Genomic DNA, 24,699 nt, shown 5'->3' with positions numbered 1-24,699 from the left:
ACCTTTGGTAGTGACTGATACTCTCTGGTCATAAAGATCTCTCTCACCCCCTGGTTGAGGAAGGCCTGAATGTGCTCCTGTAAAAATAAAAAAAATTAGAGTAACAGCAAAAGAGGCATGGTCCAAAGAAGAGGGCCAAAGCTTTGATGGTGCGAAGGACTTTAGGGGTAGCAGTCAGGGGAGACATGAGCCAAAGAAGTTCCAAGAAGATTGTTGGATTTAGTTGCTCATCTGCCTGCTCCTTAGCTTAGGTGCTGCATCTTAAACCAGGCCTGGCTGATTATGACAGAAGCAGCATTCCCCCTAGGGATAAGCAGAAGTCACTGTTTTCTGTCACGATGAGATCTGGGCCTTGGAAATTTTGGAGAACCATTCCTACCATGGAGTCCAGCTGTTACAGTTCTGGGTCCTGGAAAAAAAAAGTCTAGAGAGACAAAAGGAGGGATGAGCTGGATGGCTCATTAGTCCCTTCTGAGGGGTCATCTGGATTGCCTTTAGAGCATAGCTCTCTTCTAACTGCTTCGAGGTCATAAAAGGGGTGATGCAGAAAGGACAGCAGTTCGTGTGCCCCCAAAAAGGTCCATCTAAGAGTTTGTGGTAAAACTTAACAGATGGCAAAGACCTAGAACGTGAGACAGCCATGAGATAATACTATGCATGCACCCTTGGCGTGTGTTATGCGTGTGAGAAGCAGCTGAAACATACAAACATGAGATGGTCAGGGCTTGTGCAATTCTGACTGCGAACATAGTTAAGGAAAGAGTTACGGCAGTTTTGTCCTTCCTAGAAGACAAGAACAGTCAACAAAACCACCTAAAGCAACCTTGACAGGATTTGTCAAAGGCGTTAGGAAGACTGATGACTTTTGTCACTGTTGTCAATTACAAGGTTGGCATTGGTTTGGGAGACTTGAGGCTTTTTTTTTTCCAATTGGCCAGTATTAAGTTCACAGCTGGTCTCCTCAATTACAACCTTGTGGGGAGCATTAAGAGATGAAGGTAATGAGAAAAAAATTAGCATCACAGGTAACTTAAGTCCTGATTAGCGAGGTGAAATGTAAGTGCACAACTGACTGGACTACATTTTAGAGCTCTGTAGGATAAGGTAACTGTGCAATGAGCAGCATGTAAGAGAAGTCAGTTAAAGCCAGCATCTCATTGAAAATTTAATAGAAAAACAGAATGCTATTGGGTTCATTTATAGGATTGCCTAGCAAAGTTCCAAGGACAACACTCGGACATCTTGACTAATTTCCCAGATCTGTGAGTTTAATAACAGAGTATCTGGCGTCCTCCTTTAATCATGGAACACAAATGGTTAGAATACTATGTCAGTAGCTAGACATACATTTTAGCCAGTTTTTGAAATTTCTTTACCTTAAACCTTAGAAAGTGTAAAATCCCATCTATTATCTTTAAATCTCTGGCTCCATGTACTTTAAATAAGTTAGTGGGCTTTTATAACTTGCAAAACCTTTTAGTTTTTTTTCCCATTTTGTAAACATACATTCATATTAATCTTCATACACATTTTTTATTTTGTTTTGTGTTTGTTTTTTGAAACAGGGTTTCTCTGTGTGTGGCCTTGGCTGTCTTGGACTCGCTTTGTAGACGAGGCTGGCCTTGAAGTCATAGTGATCTGCTTGTCTCTGCCTCCCTAAGTGCTGGAACCAAAGGCATGTGCCACCACACCCAGCTTACAAATCTTTTTTAACTGAAACAATTTTCACCTTTTGATCCTATTATAACTTTTTAAAATTTCTTAATGCCAAGAAAAATAATGACATTAACAAATGGCCATACTATCATTGGGATCTTATGAGAAGAAAATAGACATTGCTTAGGGACTCTTCTGCCCCAGATAAGATCCCAACGACCAACAGCCTGGGAAGAGTTAACAGAAGTGAGCTTTGTAGAAGTAGGATAAGAGCTGGTTTGAGGTTGGCTTGTCAGGTCCTGACTGGTTGCAGATGGAGCATTGCCGTGTATGGGTGTGGGAATGTGTGCTTTAATGCAGCCTGGAGCAAAAATGAAATTCAGAAGGTGATAGGTTTCATCTTTCCAGGAGGGGAGTGTCTGTCAGAGGAACTGACACCTTCTTATAGGCAATTCATGGATGGACTGAGACAAAATGAGGCCACCATTGTTAAGCCCTATCACAGTTAGTAAGAAAGAAAATTACATTTGTTTGTGGATTACAAGACTGTCAATACAGAAACACAAAAGAGAGAGACTTCCTGAAGCTAGTGAACAATTCAGCAGAAGGAACAAGGCTCTATGAAAAAGCCCACCAGGCAATCACATCCTCAGGCATCTTGGATGAACAAGTGCATTCTGAACTTTAAAAACACATAACTTAAATCAGCACTCCAAAACTGAATTCTTAGATATTAGTTTTAAAATGTGTACAGGTTTATGAGGAAAACATCCTAACTTTGACCAAAGGAATCTAAGAGCAACGAGACAGATATGCACATTTACAGAGTACAATATTAGATCTGGCTAAGATATTCTTTCCTCCAGCCACAGATTAGTATGTTGTCTCACTGTTGTGACAAAGTACCTGATAGCAGCGACTTCAAGAAGGGAAAGTTTATTTTGGCTTAGGACTCTAGGAGATACAGTTCACCATGGCATGAAAGGGGGGCTGCAGGAGCGGCAGACAGCTGGCCACGCTGTATCCACAGTCAGGAAGCAGAGACAGGTGAACGCTGGTGCTCAGCCCGCTCTCTTCATTCAGTCCTGGAGCTCAGCCAACCGGGCTGGGCTGCCCACATCAGTTAACCTGATCTAGATGACCTCTCACACACAGGGCCAGGAGACTGTAAATCTTGTCAAGCTGACAACTAATAAGCTTGACAACTGACAACCACTACGAGACTCAACACCATCCCCACAAACTCCGAGGATGTCACTTGCGGCTATCAATAAGGGATCAATATTCATATTGAGGTGCGGAAGAACCAGAATGGCTAACTTAATATTTCAGGAGCAATACGGAAGTTGAAGGAACGATGATCTGTGGCTTAGTAATTTACTATGAAGTTACATGGGCCAGGTAGTACATCCTGGTGAAAGACCAGACAAACATAATCAATTAAAAACATGAGCCCAGATATAGACCCACATAAATAAAGTCAATTATCTATAACAAAAGAGCAAAGGCAGGCAATACAATGAGGCTACAGGAGTATCTCCAGAAATGGTACCAGAGCAAGCAGGAAGCAGTGCACAAGTGAGCAAATGAAAACTCTTTAATACTCTTCACCATCATCAACTCAACATGAGCCACAGACTTAAATCTAAAACACAGAATACTATGAAAGATACCGGGGGTAAGAAAAAGAATCTACAATGACCTTGGGTAGAACTGTATCTTTTAAAATACAAAACCAAATGCAAAATCCATAAAGTTAGTGATAGGAAGAACTTCGATAAAATTTAAAATGTCTGCTGTCTCAAAGCCAACATCAAGAGAACAGGAAGGCAACAGGTAGTACGAATGTATTTGCAAAGGATATTTATGGTAAAAAAAACTCAAAATAGAAAATGTCCTTAAAAGTCAGTAAGAAAATGCAAAACCTAACTATAAAAAATGGCTAAAACCTTTAATGCATACATGCAAATATGGATATAACATGACATTCCATAAACATAAAGGAAGTGTATATTAGAACCACATGAGATGTTACTATGCATGTTTTAGAATGGCTCAGATCCAGAACTCTGACAGCACCCATGGTGAAGACGCAGCTCACGGAAAGCCTCATTACTTGCTGATGGGACTATAAATGGCAGTGTGTCTTAAAAGACAGTTTGTCAGTTTCTTACAGAACAAAACATTCTTAGACAAATCATCCAGCAGTCTCGTCCCTTGATATTTACCCAAAAGAGACGAAACTCATGCCTACCCAAAAGCCTGCTCGTGGATGTTTAGGGCACCTTTATTTACAATAGGCCAGCCTTGACAGCAACCAAGATTCCTTTCAGGAAGTGAACCGATAAATAAGAATGTTCTGGAATATATTGAGTACACAAAAGAAATGAGTACCCAAACCACAAAAAGATGGGAAAACACATAAGTGGTTATTTACCAAAAGAAGGGCATTTTGAAGGGTTACCTACTGTGTGAGTCCAACTGCATGAAAAATAAAACTGTGGCCCTGGGATCAATGGCTTCTAGTAGCTTAGGGGTGGAGGAGGGGAAGGAATAAGTCTGCATGAATAGACACAGAGGGGTTTCAGGGAGGCCTGTGACTGTAACGGTGAGCCTCTTTCACCAGGCATTAGTCCGAATCCAAGGAATGTAGAGCTGCCAGACTGCGCGCTAAGGTAAACCGCTGTCTTGGGGCTAATTATCACGTAAATGTAGGTTCATAGAGTGTGACAGAGATGCAATGGTGGCGATAAGGACAGTCACACATATGTAGGAGGGGTGGGGTACAAATGACCTTTGTATTTTCCTCTCTCCATTTTGCGTCTACCTAGACCACTCAAAAAAGGTCTTTTAAAAAACACAAGGAAAGAAAAATAAATTAAAAAGCAAGCATTGTGTCACCCTCCCAATACCGTCCCACCATCATGAAGTGAATCACACAAAGGATCCAGGCCACCCCCAAGGCCCTACTCCTTTCTCTTCAAGCCATCCTACTAAGGGCACAGGAGCTTCTCACCCAAATTCCCTCTACCATGCAAAACAACCGTGGGCTCCTCAGCTTTCAACTACATCTCTTTTTCAAAATGTGTCTTTATTTCCCCAGCTTTTCATTTGTCCAAATGAAAATTTCTGGGCAACTAATATTGGTAAAATTAATAGATAATATCAACAGAAAAGCCTTCCGTGTTGCTGAAGGGCTTAATCACTAAATCTGTGCTGTAATAGATCAGTTGGGAACTTTGCTTCAGAGATTCATTCTTCAAGGGATAACTCCTCGGAGGTTAGGCTTGTGGATCAAGACCCTCTCGTGAAACACTTTTCTGAGCCAAGATGGGGCTCGGAGGAAGAAGTGGTGAAAATTCTTTTCTCACTTCTAGACTCTTTGTAGAGCTCTAGGCAACATAAAAAAAAAAAAAAAAGGCCTGTTGCACAAACAAGCCTGCTGAGGGTCAGGCAAAGAGAACGAGTGGACAGAGACAGCTCAGCAGCCCCAGAATAAAGGGCAAACATTTTTGAGATGGTGCACTCTGCTGTGTCAGAGGAACAGACCCATGACACTGGCTGTAGCCAGCAAAAGTTGCAGCATAAAAAGAAAAGAAAGGAAGAAAGAAAGGAAGGAAGGAAGGAAGAAAGAGAGAGAGAGAGAGAGAGAGAGAGAGAGAGAGAAAACAAAGTTTAACAAGACACACAAATGTCTTACTGGAATGGACATATTCTAAAAGACTTCTGAACTATATGAATTAATATATTTTATAACAAGAGTGTGTGGTCACTCCAAACATGGCTTTCTAACACACAGGGAGCCTTGTGAACTAAAGCTTGTATTCAGGACACTGAATGGTGGACCTGTCATGTATCTGATCTACGACAGCAGCCACAAGCCATGTGTGGCCACAGGGCACTTGTGGCAAGATCAAATGAAAACCTGAATTATTAGCCTAAATAATTTAAATAGTCACATGGGGATAGTGGCTACTATTAGGACAAAATTTAGACCATTCTGGGATATGGCGTGGCATATTAACATGAGAAAGTCCTATGTCTGTTCTGAGTGCTTGCAAAAACACTTCATGCCTTCCCCACCACGGACACAGAGATACCCATGTAAGGTGCCATGGTATCGGAAGCCATGCGAAGGAACACGGATTCTCCAGCAGTCACCTTGGGGCCTTGTTCATTTAGACGTGAGGTCCACACGCTGAGAGATCTGGCTCAGGAGGTAACAAGAAACCAGGCAATCCTGAAGACTGGCCTAGAGAGAAACAACAAACACTGCCCTACTCCTACCAAGAAAAGGCCTGTACTTGTCACCCCTCTTTTCATGGAAGAGCCTCATTATTCCAGGTTCACAAAGTCTTTCCCAGGCATTTCTTCTGCACACACTTCACACACACACACACACACACACACACACACACACACACACCAGAAGCCAAAGGAACCAGACTGTCTACAATGGCCTCCACACACATTAGCTCTTACATAGAGAACAGCTGCAAATTTCGTATGGACCAGAAACACAGCGAAGAGAACTCAAAAGAAACCTCAGCAGTCTGCAGTGGCTCTGTCCTCTAGTGGGACTGAGGCTCTTTGCTAAAGCAACATAGGTTATTTCAGATGACTTCACAGTTATGGCCTCCTTTCATTTTTCTAAGACATAGCACTGGAAAACACCACAGAAAACATGCCACAGGAAAACACGTTATTTATCACTCCATGGGAGTACACGGAGGACAGTCTCTTCCCATATTTCACACACTCAGAAACAAAAAGGGAAAAAGAGCACAAAGGGTTTAGGATAAGGGAGAGTTTCTCTACACAGTCTCCATCTTTATACGACTTGCAAAAACTGGTCTGGGTTGTTGGTCACTCAGGAGGAAACTTTGATTTTGGCGATTGTCCCTCTATGTCCTTTGGTCTTACTGTAGGTGAGTCACTTTAACATTAGGCAATCACGCTGTCAGATGCAATTTCTATGACTACTCTTTGGAATGGCCATCTTTTTGTCTCGTGCCCTCTGTTGGTCCTTAACTTTGCAAAGGAAAAGCTTTCATCCAGAATATATTGCTGCAGTGAGCTGGAACAGTGACATCTTCAGATAACTCAGAAGCCAGGGCTGCCCATGAGAGCCCCCACCACCACCGAGCTGCACCCCGCCTCAATTCCCATTCCCCTACCCCGCCGCCACCACTGTTACTGTTATCATGATGATCAGGGGGGATTCTTGGGCCCTAAGTGTCTGGAGAGATAGCTTTCATTTCTCATTTATAGAAACCCTGATCGACCACACAGTACTATGCACCTTGCTTCCTCGGGCCGAGTTACTATGGGGTATGCCTGTTTTTATAGGAAGGGAAACTGGGGAAGGGGAGGAAAGAATTAGAGAGAAATTCAGAACAATTAAGTCACTGTGGTCCTTCAGCTGTGGCAGTTTTGTCTCCCAGGAGACATTGAACAATACGCAGAGACATTTCTGATGGTCATGATTGCTTGGAGAGCTACTGGCATTTGGTGGGCAGAGGCTAAGGGCAAGGGCACAGTACACATCCCATAAAGCATAGCAACAGCCCATACAAACACTGCTTCGTTGAAATCAATACTGCCCGGCACACTGGCAACTCTTACGCCATTTTTTTTTTTGGCCCCTTATTAATGGTTAAAGAATAGCTATCTCCTTGTACAGTATTCACACAGAAACATGCCAGCCAGTTGCATTTTTTTTTAATGTAAAATACTTCTTAGATACATTTAGAATAGAGGCTACATGAGAGCCACAGATAAAAAGGACAGGAGCCACAGATGTTAAGCAAAACTCTCTCAGGCATAAAATTTAACAAGGAACGTTCCTGTCATGAGTGACCTCCAGGCCATGGGCTGAGAGGTCTGTGCCAGGTGGTCACCTGGACTCTTCTATAGATGGGGTCCATGCTCCCTCCCTAGGCGCGTGAGCCACTCGAGAGCAGCAACGACTCTCGCTTACGGGAACCTCCGGGATCCGCAGCCCTTAATCATCTATTTTGTTCAGTAAATTGTACTCATTAGTGAGCCACATGAGGCATGGAACCACAGGCAGACTTTCTGGGTGCCATCAGTCTAGCAAGGCCTCGCGGCGGCCTTGAACCCGCTGGCTGAAAACAGCCCTCCCTCCAGGTTAAAGCTGAGCAGCAACGATGATGACGACGACGATGAAAAAGCCCACCATGCTCCCGCCCCTCTGTGACCATTCTTAGCTCTGCTTGGAATAGTATTAGTCATGATCTCTCCTTCCGGGAATCCGGTTTTTGTTCAAGTACAGAAGTTGGGGAGCGAGCGTAGGAAAGCAGAATTCTTTCTTCCCTGGACCTCCACCTAGACCCAGAAGGGCTCACCAAACACTATCTCCAACTAGTCTGGAATTGATTTATTTTATTTCTGCCATAAATAAAACAGCCAGGTTTGCTTACAGATTCCCCATAGTCACACACAGGGCACCAGCAACTACAAGCAGCTCGGTGGCTGCTTATGTGACTTCCAGAGATACCAGATGGCAAACTGTGGCGTGGGCAGAACGCCGTGATTTAAGCTGCTATGGACCGCCCCGGAGACTTCAGCTCTGACAAGCTACTTCTTTCGTGAACGGAGCAGTCAGGGAAGGGAAAGTTCGGTGAGTGATGCATGGAGGAGGAAGAGGGTGGGAAGGGACGTCTGACCAGACTATTCGCAACATGATATGGCTTTAGGTAAAAGGCAGCTGGTCTCGGTTCGTCTTCTGCCCTGCTCTTTCAGAGAGCCAGAACAAGCCTGCTTCCACAAACCACACCCCATACAAACCCACTCAACAGCCCCGTGTAGAGATATCTCCACGCGCACAGCTCGCCCCCTCCCTTGGTCACCGTTTTTCATGCTTGTTGATTTGAATCCACGGTCTGAATAAAGAAGGCTTTAGAAGCCTTTCACAGACAGAGCACCCCACTGCACCGACTGCAAGACGCTGGTGAGACAAGGGCAGCTATGATTTGGGAAAGCCGGTAGAACAGGGAGGGTGTGTGCCTTACCCTGGAGGAGAGGGTGTGGAAGCCTTCGAATGCTCTTACATCCCCGCCAACCATCGGTTCTGCTGCTTTTCACCACAGGCTCACTTCTGCATGCTGGACCACAGCCAAGCGATCTGCCAAAGACAAAAGTGAATGGACACAGGAGGCCAATTTATCCACAACTTCATCTCCAAAGCCATTGTTCAAATGAATCTGTTAAAAACAGACTTCACGCTTAACACATGGACCCCAGCCTCTGTTGTGGTTCATGGTCAATACAAGAGGTTCCCATAAACATCCTAGGTAGGTGGAAAGTCAAGAGGGATGACGGGTTTGATGTAGAAACCAAAGGACTCGGGCTGCTGTGGGTCCTACACCTTTACACTATAATCGCCAAGATTCCCGAGGTGACGGTTCTCAACCTGTGGGTCACACGCTTTGGAGGTTGAACCCTTTGGAGGCTGAATGACCCTTTCAAAGGGATCATCCAAGACCATCATAAAAAAAAAAAAAGAAACAGATATTTACATTATGATTCACAGCAGTTGTAAAATTACAAGAGACCCGGAGTTGTAAAGTAGCCAGGTCGAGGTCCCGGTGATAGCATCATACTCAGAGTGCTCTGTTCTGAACCTAAGGCTGCTGTGATTGGACTGGAGTGAGCCTGACCCAAGGCCACTGACTGCCAGCCCATGGGGTTAAGCGTGACTGTTTGACTTTGGGCAGCCCACAGAAAGTGGGCAGAAATGGAAAGGTGGATACCGCTTGAGGGGAGAGCGGGGCAGAGCTACTGTACATATGTATATCCCTGTGCCCCTATAGGCACACATGCACCCCAAATGCCTTTGCGAGCCTTCCGTGCTGTTCTCCATCCCCAGCTCTCTGGAATGGGGAGAACCCCTTGTAGTGGTTCTCAGCCTTCCCAATGCTGCGGCCCCTTTAATACAGTTCCTCATGCTGCGACTCCCTCCCCAGTCATAAGATTGTTCTCATTGCTACTTCATAACTGTAACTTTGCTACTGTTATGAGTTGTAATGTAAACATCTGTATGCAGGATATTGGACATGCGATGAAAGAGTTGTTCAATCCCAAAGGGTCGTGACCCACAGGTTGAGAACGGCTGCCCTATGGGATCTTGCTGCTGCTGTTTCGTGGCCACTCTGTTATTGAACTAGAGGTTTGGAGATGGGGAGGGACTGGGAGAAGAGGAGGAAGGGAAGACTGCAGTTAGGATATAAGATTAAGGAATATTTGGCAAACTTGGTACACAGCGTGACTTTCACATATAAGTACTATTTCTGATCTGAATGCACTTTCAACCAGCAGCATTTTAAAGACCTACTGAGCCTGGGTACCAGATACAATTCCTCGGAGTCACACACGTTTAGAAAAAGTTAGAACTTAAGAGGTCACTGCTCCTTTTCCTCCTTTGAAACCAGGGAGGTGATGGGTGCCCCTTTCCCTACCAAATTTCATAACAACTTAGTAGCAGAAATTTGCCCTTGGAAGCAACAATTTGACTTTGTTCTCTAGCATATAAATTCACTCTATAAACCGAGAAGGAAAAAAAAAATTGTTATTCTTCTACAAAAGCAAAAAGAAAGATCACTCTGTCTTATCACTAAAAAGGCAGAAGGCGGCTTCTACCGGCACAGGCCACTGCAGTACAAACAAACTGTAAGCAAGCCATCACAGGACACAGATCTGGGGGGTTGCCAAGTAACAGTTCCCACAACAACAAATTGCTTCTTATGTGTCAAAGGTGGCAACGGAACACAAAGTAATGTCTGTATAGCCTCTGGTAACGGTCAGCATTTTTATTTCAAATCCATACAAATTCTGAGTCCCTCCTATGTAAGGACAATTAGAAAAAGAAAGTATTTGGGATTGTCAATAGTTAGGGAAATACGGAAATTAGCCACAGTACATGTTGGGTACTAATAAAGGTAACTAGTTAACAGGGTTTCTCTGTATGGCCTGGGCTGTCCTGGACTCACTTTGTAAACCAGGCTGGCCTCGAATTCACAGTAATCCACCTGCCCCTGTCTTCTGAGTGCTGGGATTAGAGGCATGTGCCACCATGAGTCTAAACTTCATTCCGAGCTGTCACAGGTTGGGAAGGGCCCCATGAAGCCCTGCCCCTCACTAAGGATTTGTTGGCACCTGAGGAATACCAGGGGTGAGGGCCTCATAGACCCATCCCTTCCTGAGGATCTAGAGGCAATTAATGCTTGCTGGAAAGGGAGAAAGGGAGGAGCTTTTTTTTTTTCCAGTAGTGTAGCCATGGGTAAGTTTTTCATGCTCCTGTGAATAAACTCTCACTCATGCTCCTTTAACTAAACAGGTACGTGCATACGCCTGCCTACCTGCCACACACAAGACAAGATAGTAGAGGCTAGGGATTAGCTGGGAAGAGGAAAGGGATTATCAGGAGCGGAAGAGAAACAAGAGAGGATAGTCGTGGGGCAACCAGGATCGAAGTATATATGCATAGGAGAATGTTATAATAAAAGCCATTATGTGTACTTAATATATGCAAATCAGAACTTAAAATTGTTCGGGTCATAAATCAGAAAGGTAATGACTATGTGGTCCTCAAATTGGGTAATGAGAGCTGGGAGCCCCTTAGTATGCATGACACTGCCAGGAAAGCGGCATGAACTTGAAAGCATTCTGGTGAAATTAGGAGGCTACCGAGAAAGGAATGATAAATGGAAATCGATACTTGCACATCCATTATTAAGATGGGTAAAATGCAACTGTAGCCTGTTCAGTTGGGGAACAATTTTAATAAAGGTACAATATCCCTAAACTTTCACAGCTTAATTTCTGCATTCCATTCCCAACTTTTTTTTTTTCCCTTTGCCTAACATTATGTTAGCTTATCAATCAAGAATTCTCCTTTTGGGGCTGGGAAGGTAGCCTGGATGGTAAACTGAGTTCAGGACCTGGAAACCACAGAAAAAAAGCTGGGTCTGGTGGTACACACATGAAACATCAGCACCGGAAGGCAGAGACAGTAAGATCTGGGGTTCACTAGCCAGTGAGGCTAACAAACCCCTGGCCAAAAAGAAAACCTGTCTCAAAAAACAAACAAAACCAACCAAACAACAACAACAACAACAAAACAACGTAGATGGCTCCTGAGAAGTGACATCCCAAAATTATCCCCTGGCCTCTGTGCATTCATGCATCATGTGTGTGCTCATGCATAGAGACACACACGGACACTCCTAAATCCTGGTGTCGTGATGCACACATATATAATACCAGCACTTAGGAGAAGAATCACAACTTCTAGGCACACTGGCCACACAGCAAGTTCAACAGCAGCCCGGGCTGTCCGGGACCCTGTCCCAGCAGAAGTTTTCAAGAAGCTGCCCTAGACAGTCACATTCTTATCCCACCTTGTGCCACAGATCCATCTGGCACTCTGTTGAAGCCTAAGGCTCGCTTCTCAGAATATGCTAGAGCTGGAGAAATGACTGGTGAGGACTTGAGTTCAGTCCCCCAGCATGAACATTAATACAGCGCCCAGGTGTGAAGGCACATATCTCTAATCCTGCCATCGGGGTGACAAAGTCAGAGGGACCTCTGGGGCTCACCTTCCCAAACCAGTCACCTCCAGGCTCAGTGAGAGTCTCTCAAAACCTAAGGTGGAAAGCGACTGAGAAAGACACCCAACTTCCACCTCTGGCCTCCAACTCACCCACATACCCTCGACCACTATCAGGCTTGTTAAGAAACTCAGTTTGAGTTAAAAGGTGGGAAGGTTAAGCTGGACTGCTCCTAGGGGTTCTGCCACCTCTGAACTGTAGGACCCTAACGGAAGCACCACGGTTTTCATGGAAGAATTGCAGGGAGGTGTCTTCTCATGCTGGCTTCACAGCGTGAACACGCCACTGACGTGAGCATTGCCTGGAGGCTTCAGAAATACCTTACGGGAATTACCCAGCCAAAGAACTTCAGATGTGGAAAGATGTTTAAGTTGCATTCACCTGACAGATCCAATAAACATGAGAAAAACAACAGGCGGAAAGACAGACTGATTTATGGCTACTAAATGAGGCAGCGTCAATGATTTGTGACTACTGCTGTCTTGTGCCAGTGGGATTTTAGGATTTGTCACTGACAGAAAAAAAAAAAAAGCAAAAACAAAACAAAACAGCTTATCAACTCACACAGGAATAAACCCCCAAAGACTCTTTGTACAGCTGACCTGCAGGATGGCAGCTGTACAAAGAGCAGGTGACGGGGTGACGGCTCCCAGTGTGCTAGAGCTTGGGTAGCTTCAGGGCTAAAACCTTCCCCTGCACTGTGACTTCTCCACTGCTGGCTAAAGGGCCTACACTTCCCTTGAATTCAGCGTCTGCAAAACCCACCTCAGAAAGCAGTTTTTAAAGAAAGAACAAAATAATCAGTTATTTCAAACCTGGGAGATGTTATGAATAAACTCCTGCTAAAAGTAGGTTTTGAAAGTTCAAGTTTTGAGTGGTTACTACAGGCTTGAAGGTCAACGCTAGCTAAGGCAACTGTTACAAACACTTGTTAGAAAAATTTCCAAGTTTTAAAAGAAACTGATTTGCAATGATTTGACCTACCTTTCTCGGACAGCCTTGGGATATACTGATTGAACATTATTTTCACGAATACTCTCCCTGCTGCCTTCAGGACATGTGCTACCGACTACAGACTGGGTTTTAAATCACATGCACACTTCATAGAGTCGTCCTTGTGTGGAGACTAGCTTTGCACGCAAAAAATTAGAAACGAAGTCTTTGGGATGAACCTCAACTTGTAACCTCAACATCATGTCTGTGTAACCAGTGCTCTTAAAGCTTAAACTATGATGCTCCTCAATTTATGCCGTTCAGTATCTTCTCAGGACACACACACAGAGACACACACAAGAGAGAATCCTGATCTTATCCCATTATTCCTGCATTATATAAAAATTTAAGTTCTCAAAAATTATTATTATTATAATGAGAGCAAGGAGCCTATCACCTACACCGAATCCCCACTGAAGCTGACAGCTCCAAAGCTATCCTATTGAGGAATTCCCAGAGGCAAGACTGCCATCTACTGGTCTGGACGGTACAACTTGTTTGAGGGAAACCTGTAGGTGACAGGAGCTGAGGACTTGGAGAGACAGGCATCCTAGATTTGAATCACAGTGCGGCTCTCTTCCACAGCGCATTACAGGCGTAAACGACACAGCCTGAGACCCACAAGCTCACTAGGATCCTTTGTCGTGTCAGTATTGTCCTCTAGAAGCCATTAGAAGGCCAGCCAGACAAGCTGACAACGAGGCAGCTTTGCCTAGAAACCTCTCTCCATCAGGAAGCAGAGCCCGGCTGAACTCAGCCATTCCAGGCACTCCTTCGCCCCAGCAGATGGGTTCACCCAGCACCCCACTTGTGGCAGCGTAAGACAGCTTCATCCTACACCCTAAGGAATTCTCCCAGGCACCCACCAGGGTGAAGGGTCTTATATTTACACAATGTGACACAGATCCTCTTCAGAGGGCATCCCTGCTTAGGCATGAAGGTCTGACTATAATCTCTCTCCTTAGTTCTTCATCCTCCTTGTCCATGACCCAGGGGGACAGAAACAACAGAAAGAAGAGGATTTTGTAGCCATCTTGAAAGCAGAAGCGAGGGCTTTTTATCAAATCCAAGGTTAAAAACCCCGTCTTACAGGTCGGAGAGGCGAGTTGAACTGTGCCTGTCAATTCTTCGCCTGGCCCTTTAGGTCCTAGGCAGAGTTTTGGGTTTTTTTTTTTTTTTTTTTTTGCCTCTTCGGAGCAGCTGACCCCACTTCCTCCAGTTAAGCACACATCCATGCCCTCCACGTGTCTTACACACAGCTTAATGCAGTAACAGCTTCTTTCTCTCAAAGCAAAAATGCATGCTTTTCTCAAACCACGCCACCTCCTTCATTCCTCAAAACCCCTTTTCTCTCCACAGTGTATATGAGCCTCTAGTTTTGAGTTATCTCGCTAGTCTTCTGCGTTTCTGTCTATCAGATGAGAACCTTTACAGCATTTTACCGGGGTCATCTGTGGCATTCCCAGCATTCCCTGGGCTTCACAGCAGATTCCGTTCTTTTACTTTCATCTCAGGAAACCACCAAAAGTTTACTCGGTGATGCTGTGAATCCTGAGTCTGATTCCTCTAGTCTAACAATCGGAAGAGGTGCCTTCTCAAAATAAAAAATAAAAAAATAATAACTTTCCCAGTGAACTGAATTTGCAGCAAGTAAATTAATTGAGTATTGTGTAATTCAGTAAATTAAACTGAATATTTTGCTGGCACCAGGTATGACTGTTTTAGCTGTCTAGGAGGAAAATCAGCTTCACACGGGGAAGGGAAGGCTTTTCAGCAGTATCAGAACATCTCCAAAGAGTCAGGCAGAGACTGAGGAACCTAAGTTAAGAATGGGTTGCACTGAAACTCGGGAGCACAGCAGAATCTTACTGGCCCTTGGCTGAGCCAGCTTTACCATACCGGGTGCATCAAATTAGTCAACCAGTGGCAAACTCAAGGGATCTTTTAAGTTTCGCCATAAGATGTCCTGCGTGTCATTGCTACTGTATGTCTGGGGAGACGCTTACTCAAGGGAACCTGCCTGTTGACCACCAAGTTTAACTCCTGGACACGCCCTCCCCCTTTTAAATGGTTCAAGACGATATCCTCCCCCAATTCCTCCCCACCCCACCCGCCCCAAATGGTCTTTTTTTTTTTTTTAACATGCACTTTTTCAAAGAATTATGAAGTGCATCTTAGACTCTACCTCCCCTCTCCTGCTGCCCTCCAGCCAGGCTGAAAATAAGTACCCTCACAAAGTCACAGAACCCACCCCCCACCCCGCTTCTTGCATCTTCTTGAAACCTCTCCGGTGCGCTGTCTGGTTTGCAGTTCACTGCGGGCGAATCCCTCGCCGTTTCTCAGTCATCAGTTACACTGTCTCTGGAAACCCCGTGTGTGTGTGTGTGTGTGTGTGTGTGTGTGTGTGTGTGTGTGACCTGCTCTATCCAACTGCTTTTTTTTTTTTAAATTAAGCTTTTTAATGCATATCCCTGTTCCCTCCGTAGGCTCCGAGGGTTGTATGTCGGTGAAGTCTGGGTGAGGGCAGGCTCGAGGTTCAGCAAACGGACAGGGCACCCTTCCCGGGGCGGCACAGGCTCAGCCTCCCCGCGAAGCCAGCGCCCGCACCGAGGCAGAAGGATCATCAGCTGCGCTAGGAATTCCGCTTCGCTCGCAGTCGCCGGATTAGTTCGGGTCTCAAGGGCTCGAACCAAAGTGACACTACGCTTCCCCCCCCTTTCTTTCTCCCAAGCGACAGGTCCCGCAGCATGGAAGCCACCTTTCCCCCGGACCCAGTCCAGCGCCCGTGGCGCCCCCGCGGCGCCTCCCGAGCCCTTCCCTTGGGGAGGCGACCGGTGGCAGCATCCCTCCGGGGCGGGAAACAAAGGCGGAGGCGAAGCGGCCAGGTAGGCAAGCCTCCTCGGGCACAGCCGCGGCCGCCGAGGGGAGGATGGGGGAGATGTATCAGAGGGTGGGAAAAGGGAAACCGAGGCACGGGAGGCTGGCGAATGAGCCGGGGCCGCCTCCTCCCCCAATGCGGGGCTCCCGGGGCAGGTGAACCCCGAGCCATCCCCCGCCGCTCCCCGGGACCCGGCATCAGACCGACGGCCCCGCTCCGCTCACCTCGGGAGAAGCGCTCCGGCTCCCTCCGACGGCTCCGGAGAAAGCCCCGCCGCTCGCGCACGCGCACTCACGCTCTCGCGCCTTCGCCCCGCCGGCACCCGCGGGCGCCCCTCCGACCGGGCTCTGGCCCGCCCCGGCCCTGTCCGTCAACGTCCGCGAGAACCAATCCGGTCGCGTGGAAGGCTCCGCGCTGGTCACGTGGCCGCACAAGCCAATCACCAAATTGCCCTCGGCAAGCGCCTGGCTCCGAGGTCCCCAGGGGTTCGGTTGCTGCCGAGTGGAGCCGGTGCGAGGCGGGCGCGAGGGGACTGAGTCCCTTATTTCCGCGGATGAATGACGTCCAGTTGATCAATTTCTCCATCGATCGGTTTCTCGGATCCCGGCTTAAATAAGAACCACCAGGGAGTCTTGTTCAAGTCTGGGGTGGAGCCTCAAGGTCCTGCGTTTCTCACAAGAACCCAAGTGCTGATGAAGCTTCTCCTGGTCCGAGACCATGCTTTAAGGAGCACTGTAAAAAAAAAAAAAAAAAAAATGTGGCTAGCCCCTGCTCGGCTTGTTCACGACCTTTCTCCTGCTTCAGTGACGAAGAGCATTCAGATGGCTGTCTCAGCATGTGGCGAACCCACAGGGCCTAAGGAGAAAGGCTATAGGGTCGCCACCTGGACCAACTTGACGCGTAACGGAGACGCGAGAACGCTAGGTCTGCCTCCGCGAAAAAGGGCTGGGCGAGAGTGGCTCAGGAGCACGATTCGAGACCTGACCAGAAAAAGAGAGCCAACATCTACGTGGTCCCAGATCAAACAGGGGTTCTCAACCTGTGGATCGTGACCCCTTCGGGGTCCGACAAAGGATTCATATCAGAAAATACAGATATTTAAAATTACCGTTATGAAGTAGCAACAAAAACAGTTTTATCGGGGGGAGGGGGCATCCACCACAACATGAGGAACTGTCTTAGAGGGCTGCAGCATCAGGAAGGCTGAGAATCGGTGTTTTAGAAGAAGGGAGCTCTAACTAACGCTTTGGGCAATTTAGGCATACGCCGCAGCGCCTGAAACCTAATTTCCCTTACGGGTTTTTAAGTTTAAATAAGCCTTTGTCCCCAAGTCAAATACGCGATGCTTTTGCCACCTCGAATTTGACATCAGTGTTTTCAGACTGAACCAGCTAGCAGGTCATTGTTCAGCCTTGCCAAGTGCACTCACTACTCAGTAATGTCTCAAGGTAGTTCAAGAGTCTTCACACACACACACACACACACACACACACACACACACACACACGGTCTCCCTGCGTTGACCTGGAATTTATGATCCTCTCTCAGTGTCCCAACGGCTGGGATTATGGGCATGCTCCACCATGCCCGGCTCTCAAGAGTCTTAAATATTAAGCTTTCCACAACCCCCATTAACAGCTCTCCTGGCCAACAGATAGGAACATGTGCCAAGTAGTTTTACTTTACTCTTCGTAGAGGTGATCAAGCTGCTGAGAAAACCTCGCCTTTGTCTGTATGTGGGGTGCCTCTGGCTTCTCAGCCAGGGAGGGCCCGCATTAGCAGTCTCAGACAGGATTCATCACACTGCCCCTGTCAGAGGCGGCCTAGCTCAAAATTCAGTTTCAGGGGCACCCCGAGCCCACCACAACAATGGCCCAGTGGTCCTGGATGGAAGTGCAAAGATGCCTAAGGAAGGAAAATGGGCCCCAGAGTTTCTTCTGCTGTCATGAAACCAGTGTTCTCAAGCCTGATTTGCATGTTGCATGTTTTTTCAGAAAACAAACTGTGAGACCAAGCCCCTGGAGAGTCTGAGCAGAATGCTTCCCACCTCAGAAGCGCCACGGTTTACACGATTCTTTTCCAATGGTTGCTGAGAAGGCCTGTATGAGCGGCCACGCTGGTGGAGTTTGACTGGCCCCTACCTTTCTTATTTGGCTGAGGATGACCTTGAACTCCTGAACCTCCTGCCTCTGCCTTCAAGGTGGTGGAATTACAGGCCTGAGCCATCCAGTCCATCTTAGGCTCATTTTTTTTTTTTAAACAAAGGGAAAAAATAACAATGTAGGGACATAAATCATTAGCCATACCAGCTTGCTGTAAACAGAGGGAAGTATCCACATAGTTTGTGAAAATAGATTTTCAAAGGCCAAAAATAATTCATAGGTGATAAATACTACCAAGTCTATTGAATGGAACAAATTGAGATGCCAAGTCCACAGCTTGGATTGATTCCAGTGGCCTGACTATATTTTAGGGAGAACCTATTACCTCTTGTTAACTGCACCAGATTGGTTGGCTCTCTAGCGATAACATCACCTGTTTGATGCCCTTAACTGAAACAAATTTCTATTTGGGATTTACAGAGAGTCCAGTCCCCAAGGCTTTCCCCAAAGCATGCAGCAAATGCCACCTGGGAGAGTTGCTAAAGCGCAGACTCCCAGGGCCTCACAAGAACTCCCTCCAGCTTATGTACGGAGTCTAAAGCCAACAGTGGTTAAATTTGAGGCCAGGCTGTACCTCCTGCTATTGATCACCAGCATACAAGCAAGTCCTCAACTCTGAGAGCTGTGCTATTCATTTAGCCTGCTGTACCAGCTAAACAAGGGAGCTGAGTCTATTTTAAAGAATTCTCGAGTCTCTTGACAGGGGTTTTTTACCAAATTCTCTTTGCCTGTACTTTCTGTAGTAAGGTGACTAGTACCAGAGTCTTTGAGCATTTTTGCCCCCCAGTTTATCTGTGGAATGGTATTTGTCACAGTGGAGTGCGACCTAGTTTTTAGATGAATCAGAGGTCCCCTCAGAACACTCAACAGCCACCTTGCTGGTAATGGACTTCATACGCAGCCCCAGAACTACGAAAGCCTTCCGTGTGCGCCTGAAAGCTAGCTTCCCTCCTCTGACACTTTTAAAAATATATTTCACAGCAACCAAGTGGGAGAGAAATTTTCTCACACTTGTAAACTTGTAACTTTATCTATTGGGGGAAAATAAGGACAGTCTTAACAGATATTTAACTAGCATGACTGATGTAAACTTTTAACTATAGAAAAGCATTTATTTTTCTCCCTGGTGTGGGGGGTGTCATCATTACAAAAAGAGGTGAGATAAGCAAAAGGATCCTTACTTGAGGATGCTTATTTAGAGAGAGAGAGAGAGAAGCATTCACGTTGCCATCCACTTTCCATTCCTCACTCAGCTTGCTTCCTAGACACAACGCAGCTCTCCCAGCTCTGGACATGGGTCTGTTAGTATCTGATAGGCCTCAGCTCAGCTCAGGCAAGGTTCCCTAACCCGGAAATTACTGAGTAAGAGAATTCCGTATATTGGAAAAGGAGAGATAAAATATAAGCCACCCCGCCCAGTTGCCAACTCCCAGAAATCCACAGCTGTTTCGTTATAATCAGAACCCCACCAGCGTTTTATCAGTGCTAATTGCATTTTTATCTCATAATAAATAGCTTTTCCAAACTTAATTGACTTCATTCATGAAGTCCCACAGATTAGTCAAGAGTCTAGTTTCCATCCGTCATGTGAACCCAATCAGGGTAACAATTTTTATCTACGTACCCGCTTATCTTAATAGTGGTACTTCTTTCCATTTTGTGTGACTGTGTACTTACCTAACACAAGATGTTTTTAATTCATAAAATAGAACAAAATTAACAACTGATGTGTTTTATAAAAAAAAAAAAAAAATTGTCCTCCGAGACAAGGTTTCTCTGTGTATACTTGGCTGTCCTGGACTTGCTTTGTAGACCAGGCTAGCCTCGAACTCACAGTGGTCCACCTCCTCCGGCCCCCTGAGTGCTGGGATTAAATGCATTTAAATAATGTATACTTCTCTATACCTAGTTTAACTTAAGAAACGATGTAAATACCATCAAGCTCCCCATGTGACCAGCCCAGCAACACAGGTGTTAGAGGAAGGCTGCACACCGCCTGCTTAGGCATGAGAATGGTGGTGGTTTATGGAAGGAAATATCAGATGTCTGCATGCAAGACACAACACAGGATAAGTAAACGAAATTATTACTGAATAAAAACATTTAGAAGTCCCAGGCTGAAAGAGGAAGAAGAAAAAAATAAGGCTAAGATACCACATGACACGACGCTTGTGTTTTCCAGTGACAAATCTGGACCCAGAAAGCAGGTCCCTCTAAGAAAACAACACGTGATTTGGTATACAAATGGGGTGAAGCCTCAGTTCTTACTCATTTAGCAGGCATAAGCTACATGAGTGCTGCCTTTTAGACCATCTTAAAAGATGTTGACTATCAAAACAGTGTGTGCTACAGGTAGGCATCAGGTGAAGAGTGTTGACTCGTTTGCTTAAACCAGGGAAGGCTTCCTGTAAGAATGATGCCTGCGCTGAATTCCAGAGAATACAAAAAGAGTTGGCCTACTGTTAGGGACTGAACGTCTGCTCCCAAAAGTCACATCCCAAGACTCCACGGTCCTACCCCAGCACGGCGGTATTAGAAGTCAAGGTCTGTGAGACATCATTTGGATGTTGTAGAGATGGGCTTTTCATAAATGGGATAATTTGCTAAAGCTGCGATGACTTCATAATTCATGGTCCTTCCAAAGTCATGGAGACTTGTTTGCACTGTGTGCCAACAACAGAAATACAAACAAATTAGGTGGTCTGCGATCCAGAAGCGGAATGGACTAGGGCACCGGCAATGGGACAGGATTAGGGGTGTCCCATAAAAACACAAGGGCAAAAATGCTAGGTAAGTGAAAGCAGACGAAATGAATTTGATGCCTAGCAAAGGGGGAAGACCAACAATTTGGAGATGGATAGAGAACAGAATTTAAGATTAGGAAGTGTAGGCGTATCAGCGGACACGCCTCCCTCTTCCTGTGTGTGTCCGGTCAGTCGTGGCTTTGAGCCCTACTCTGTTGACCGAGGGTGGAATGTGGCCTCACGCTGTCTGGTTAAACAGCTCCTCCACACACACACCTGATGGTCAACCCAGAACAGTTTGGCTTTTGGAAGGGATTAGAATGGCAATCGTGGAACGCAGGCGCTGGACTCCTATAGTGGGTAACAAATCATCAATAATGTAAAGTGACCACGTAGCTTTAAAACAAATGTCAGCTGTTATTAAGGATCGTATTCCCAAACTGATATGATCGCGGACATCCTCTGTTCAGTATGACTGGCATCCCACTTCAACCAATCAGAACTGGCGCCCCCTGGACCCTCCCTGTAACCCTTGATACCTAACACAGCACTGGTTGACAGCTTCTCTTGGTGTCGCTCGCCGGCCTCAGTTTCTGCTGACTGCAAAGCAAGTTCTCTATGATGAAATTTACTTTCAGTCCTAAATAAAGTCACGAAACCAACACATCTATTGTCTCAAAGTCTCAAACGTTTTCACTTTTTTTTTTTTCTTTATAATACCCACCATACTTGAAGAACTCTGCTCACACTGACCTTTCTATGCCATTTTAAGGACTATGCCTCCAGGACATCTGAACTGTAGTCCAGCTGACCTGACACCCCTGTGCACAAGAACTTGGCATCATCTTGGGTCTCCCAGCTTCTATTTAACAATTCTGAAAAATTCTCAAGACAGACTACCGGCCTAGGATGGCTTTCATGCCTGCACATCCAACCCCACTGAGAAACACTTCTAGGATCCTCTATGGTAACAGGAAACACACTAGCTGGTGAGGATTCAGGGCCAGGAAGAGATGGGGTTGCCTCTAAGGTTGACCTAGGGTAAGTGAACCCTAACCTCCAAGTTCTGGGGTGGCTCTGTCGGTTCCTCAGCAAAATCTCCTCGTACCGCTTTCCAAATTCTGAGCTCCTGTTCCCCGGCCTTTGCTGTGATCTCCAAGGTCTACCATTAGATATTTTTAAGTCTCTCTGTGTATATGTGGGTGCACACACACCACAGCACATATGGAAGTCAGAAGACAACCTCAACGTCTTCACCTTTCACCTTACTTGAGGAAGTGTCTCTTGGCTCTTTGTCTCCGTGTACACCAGGCTAGCTGGCCCAGTTGCTTCTGGGAAGTCTCCCGACTCTGTCTTCCATCTCTCCACAGGAGCAGCAGTATTACAATGCTACCATGATGGGCTCTGGGGTCCCAAACTCAGGTGCTTCTCCTTGTAGGGCAAGATCTTCATCCCCTGAAGATCCCCAAGCCCCGAGGATTGACTCTGACATTGGAGCCACAGCATCTGGCTGCAGAGCTCCAAACAGCGGACAGCATGCTGCTCTATGAGGTAGCAGGTGTCTATCACAACACCTGAGCCCGTTTCCTTCTCAGCATGAGGCTGATTCATACTAGATCAGGCTGTCTGACATGGTGCCTGTGGGTCCCTTCTGAGAGCTTTTTTTTTTAATTTTATATAAAATCATTCACACCTGAAAGCATGGCTGGGATCTGCTTCTAGGCAAACTCGACATATGGCCTTTCCTTTGCTAATGGTTAAGGTGGAAGTTTCACATTGTAATTACATCTAAATCATGTCCTGTACTCTGTATTGTGTCCTGCACGAGGTCAGAGAACTTGATTCCTTCATCTTTGACTCACCAGAGCCATGAAACTAATATAGATGGAGATCACCAAATCTCTGGTGAACTGACCTGAACCGAAATGTCTCCCCTTTCCAGACCATTTCCACCCGATCACTGGCTGCTTCTCCAGCTCATAGCCCCTTTGTAAGGCAGCTCCACCCTTAGTGGACTTGTCACCTTAGTGGACTTGTCACCAGTCGGAATGCCATGCCCCGCCTTTGTCTCTGCAGAGATAAGAAGGCAGAGCTCTTCTCTCTGCCTAAATTCAGGCCTTGGCTCACAACAGTCCTTGGCCGACAGCAAAGCATTCAGTGGATCCAAGAGCTACCTTACCCCCAACCACAACTGTTACCCTTTACCCATATGGCATCATTCTCGTTACATAGGACAGAGCCGATTCACTCTGTACAGAAGATCCTTAGGGCGTCCCAGTTGAACTCCTCCGTAGAAATGAATGAAAATGGCTGCCCTAAAGTCTTAGCCTACGCGATTTCTTAAAAAGAAAGGTTTTAAATTAGCATGTAAAATAATGGCTTTTATTATCACATTTTTATACATAATCCTGTCGAGCTTTCTACCCCGTTTCTCTCTCCCATCCCTTCGTCCCTCTGCACATTTACTCTCCCTAGTTTTCTAGTTTCCACATCGCACGTATTCTATGGCCGTCTTTCCCCTATGACCTCTTTTTCCACTTAGGCGAATTAACCCGGACTCAGACACACATGGCGTGTTTTCTGTTTGTAATTTTAATGTTTATAAATATGTGTATACATGTTATATAATATATGTGGGATGAATGGCTATAGGATATGAAACTACATGATATTGTTAACATCTGATGAATTTTTGCTTAATAGCCCCCCCCCCATCTTTCTAGAATATAAATGCATAAAGTTTACTTTTGGCCCCTTCTCATCCCTAGGATTCAGAACTAGTATACAGTTGGCACTTAAAACTTTTTGTTCTTGCTGGGAATGGAGAGGCAGCTACTCAGTTCAGAGAGCATGCCACACTATTCTTACACAGGATCTGAGTTCAGTTCCCAGCACTCATTCAGATGGAGCATGAATGCCTATAATTCAAGCCTCAAGATCAGGTGCCTCTTGTCTCTGAGGGCATCTGCACTTACACACACACACACACACACACACAGACACACACACACACACCGTAATTAAAACTAATAAAAATAAGTCTTCAAAAATATTTGTTGAATAAACATCACAGATTGCTAAGTTTTGTGGCTTTTCAATTATTAAAAGAATTCATGTTAAAACTTCTTTATACAAAAAAAAGGTGTTTTATAGGTTACTAAGGATGAATAATAACAGGAAATACTAAATGGAATTTGAAAACTGTCCAGATAATGACAGCTTTAATTATCCAAGCACAGTGTGGCTAAATGCTCCATCAGTTTGTGTGGGGCGGAAGTGGGTAATGGGGTGGATATTAATAAATTGAGGATGGTGCTCTGAGTCTCATAGCAAAGAGACAGTTCTGTCCCAAACAGTAGAGAAATGGGCCCCAGAGAATGCAGTGGGTGAACCACAGAGTGAAAACTAATAACATAATTACATTCTGCAACCTCATGGAACAGGAGAAGCCAAGAAACAAATTTCATACACTCTTAGTTTTTAAAAGGGGAACTATGATAAACACAGATCCCATTTAGAAGATAGTTGAAGTAAAGGACTTAAAAAAAAGTCAATAACCCACAAGAACGGTCCATTTGATTTGCCATTTGCCTTGCATAAAAAGATTGTGCCAATCTTTTGTGTTTTTGGAATAA

The 24,699-nt window shown here is 45.6% G+C and overlaps 1 protein-coding gene across 4 annotated transcripts in view; it reads right to left on the bottom strand.

The window, feature by feature from the left end:
* The window catches only part of Tmem108 (transmembrane protein 108), a 265,163-nt gene extending 248,623 nt beyond the window's left edge, over nucleotides 1-16,540 (bottom strand). For all 4 annotated transcript variants that reach the window (XM_060385400.1, XM_060385395.1, XM_060385396.1 and 1 more), the window contains exons 1-2: nucleotides 16,383-16,540; nucleotides 8,691-8,803 (exon numbers count right to left, since the gene is read on the bottom strand). The gene's annotated coding sequence lies outside the window, so the exon portion shown is untranslated. The remainder of the gene's footprint in view (nucleotides 1-8,690; nucleotides 8,804-16,382) is intronic.
* Nucleotides 16,541-24,699: the final 8,159 nt, after the last annotated feature.

The sequence above is a fragment of the Meriones unguiculatus genome, chromosome 6 (genome assembly GCF_030254825.1).
Source record: "Meriones unguiculatus strain TT.TT164.6M chromosome 6, Bangor_MerUng_6.1, whole genome shotgun sequence".
Classification (NCBI taxonomy): Eukaryota; Metazoa; Chordata; class Mammalia; order Rodentia; family Muridae; genus Meriones; species Meriones unguiculatus.
This window is presented reverse-complemented; position numbering and strand designations above follow the sequence as displayed.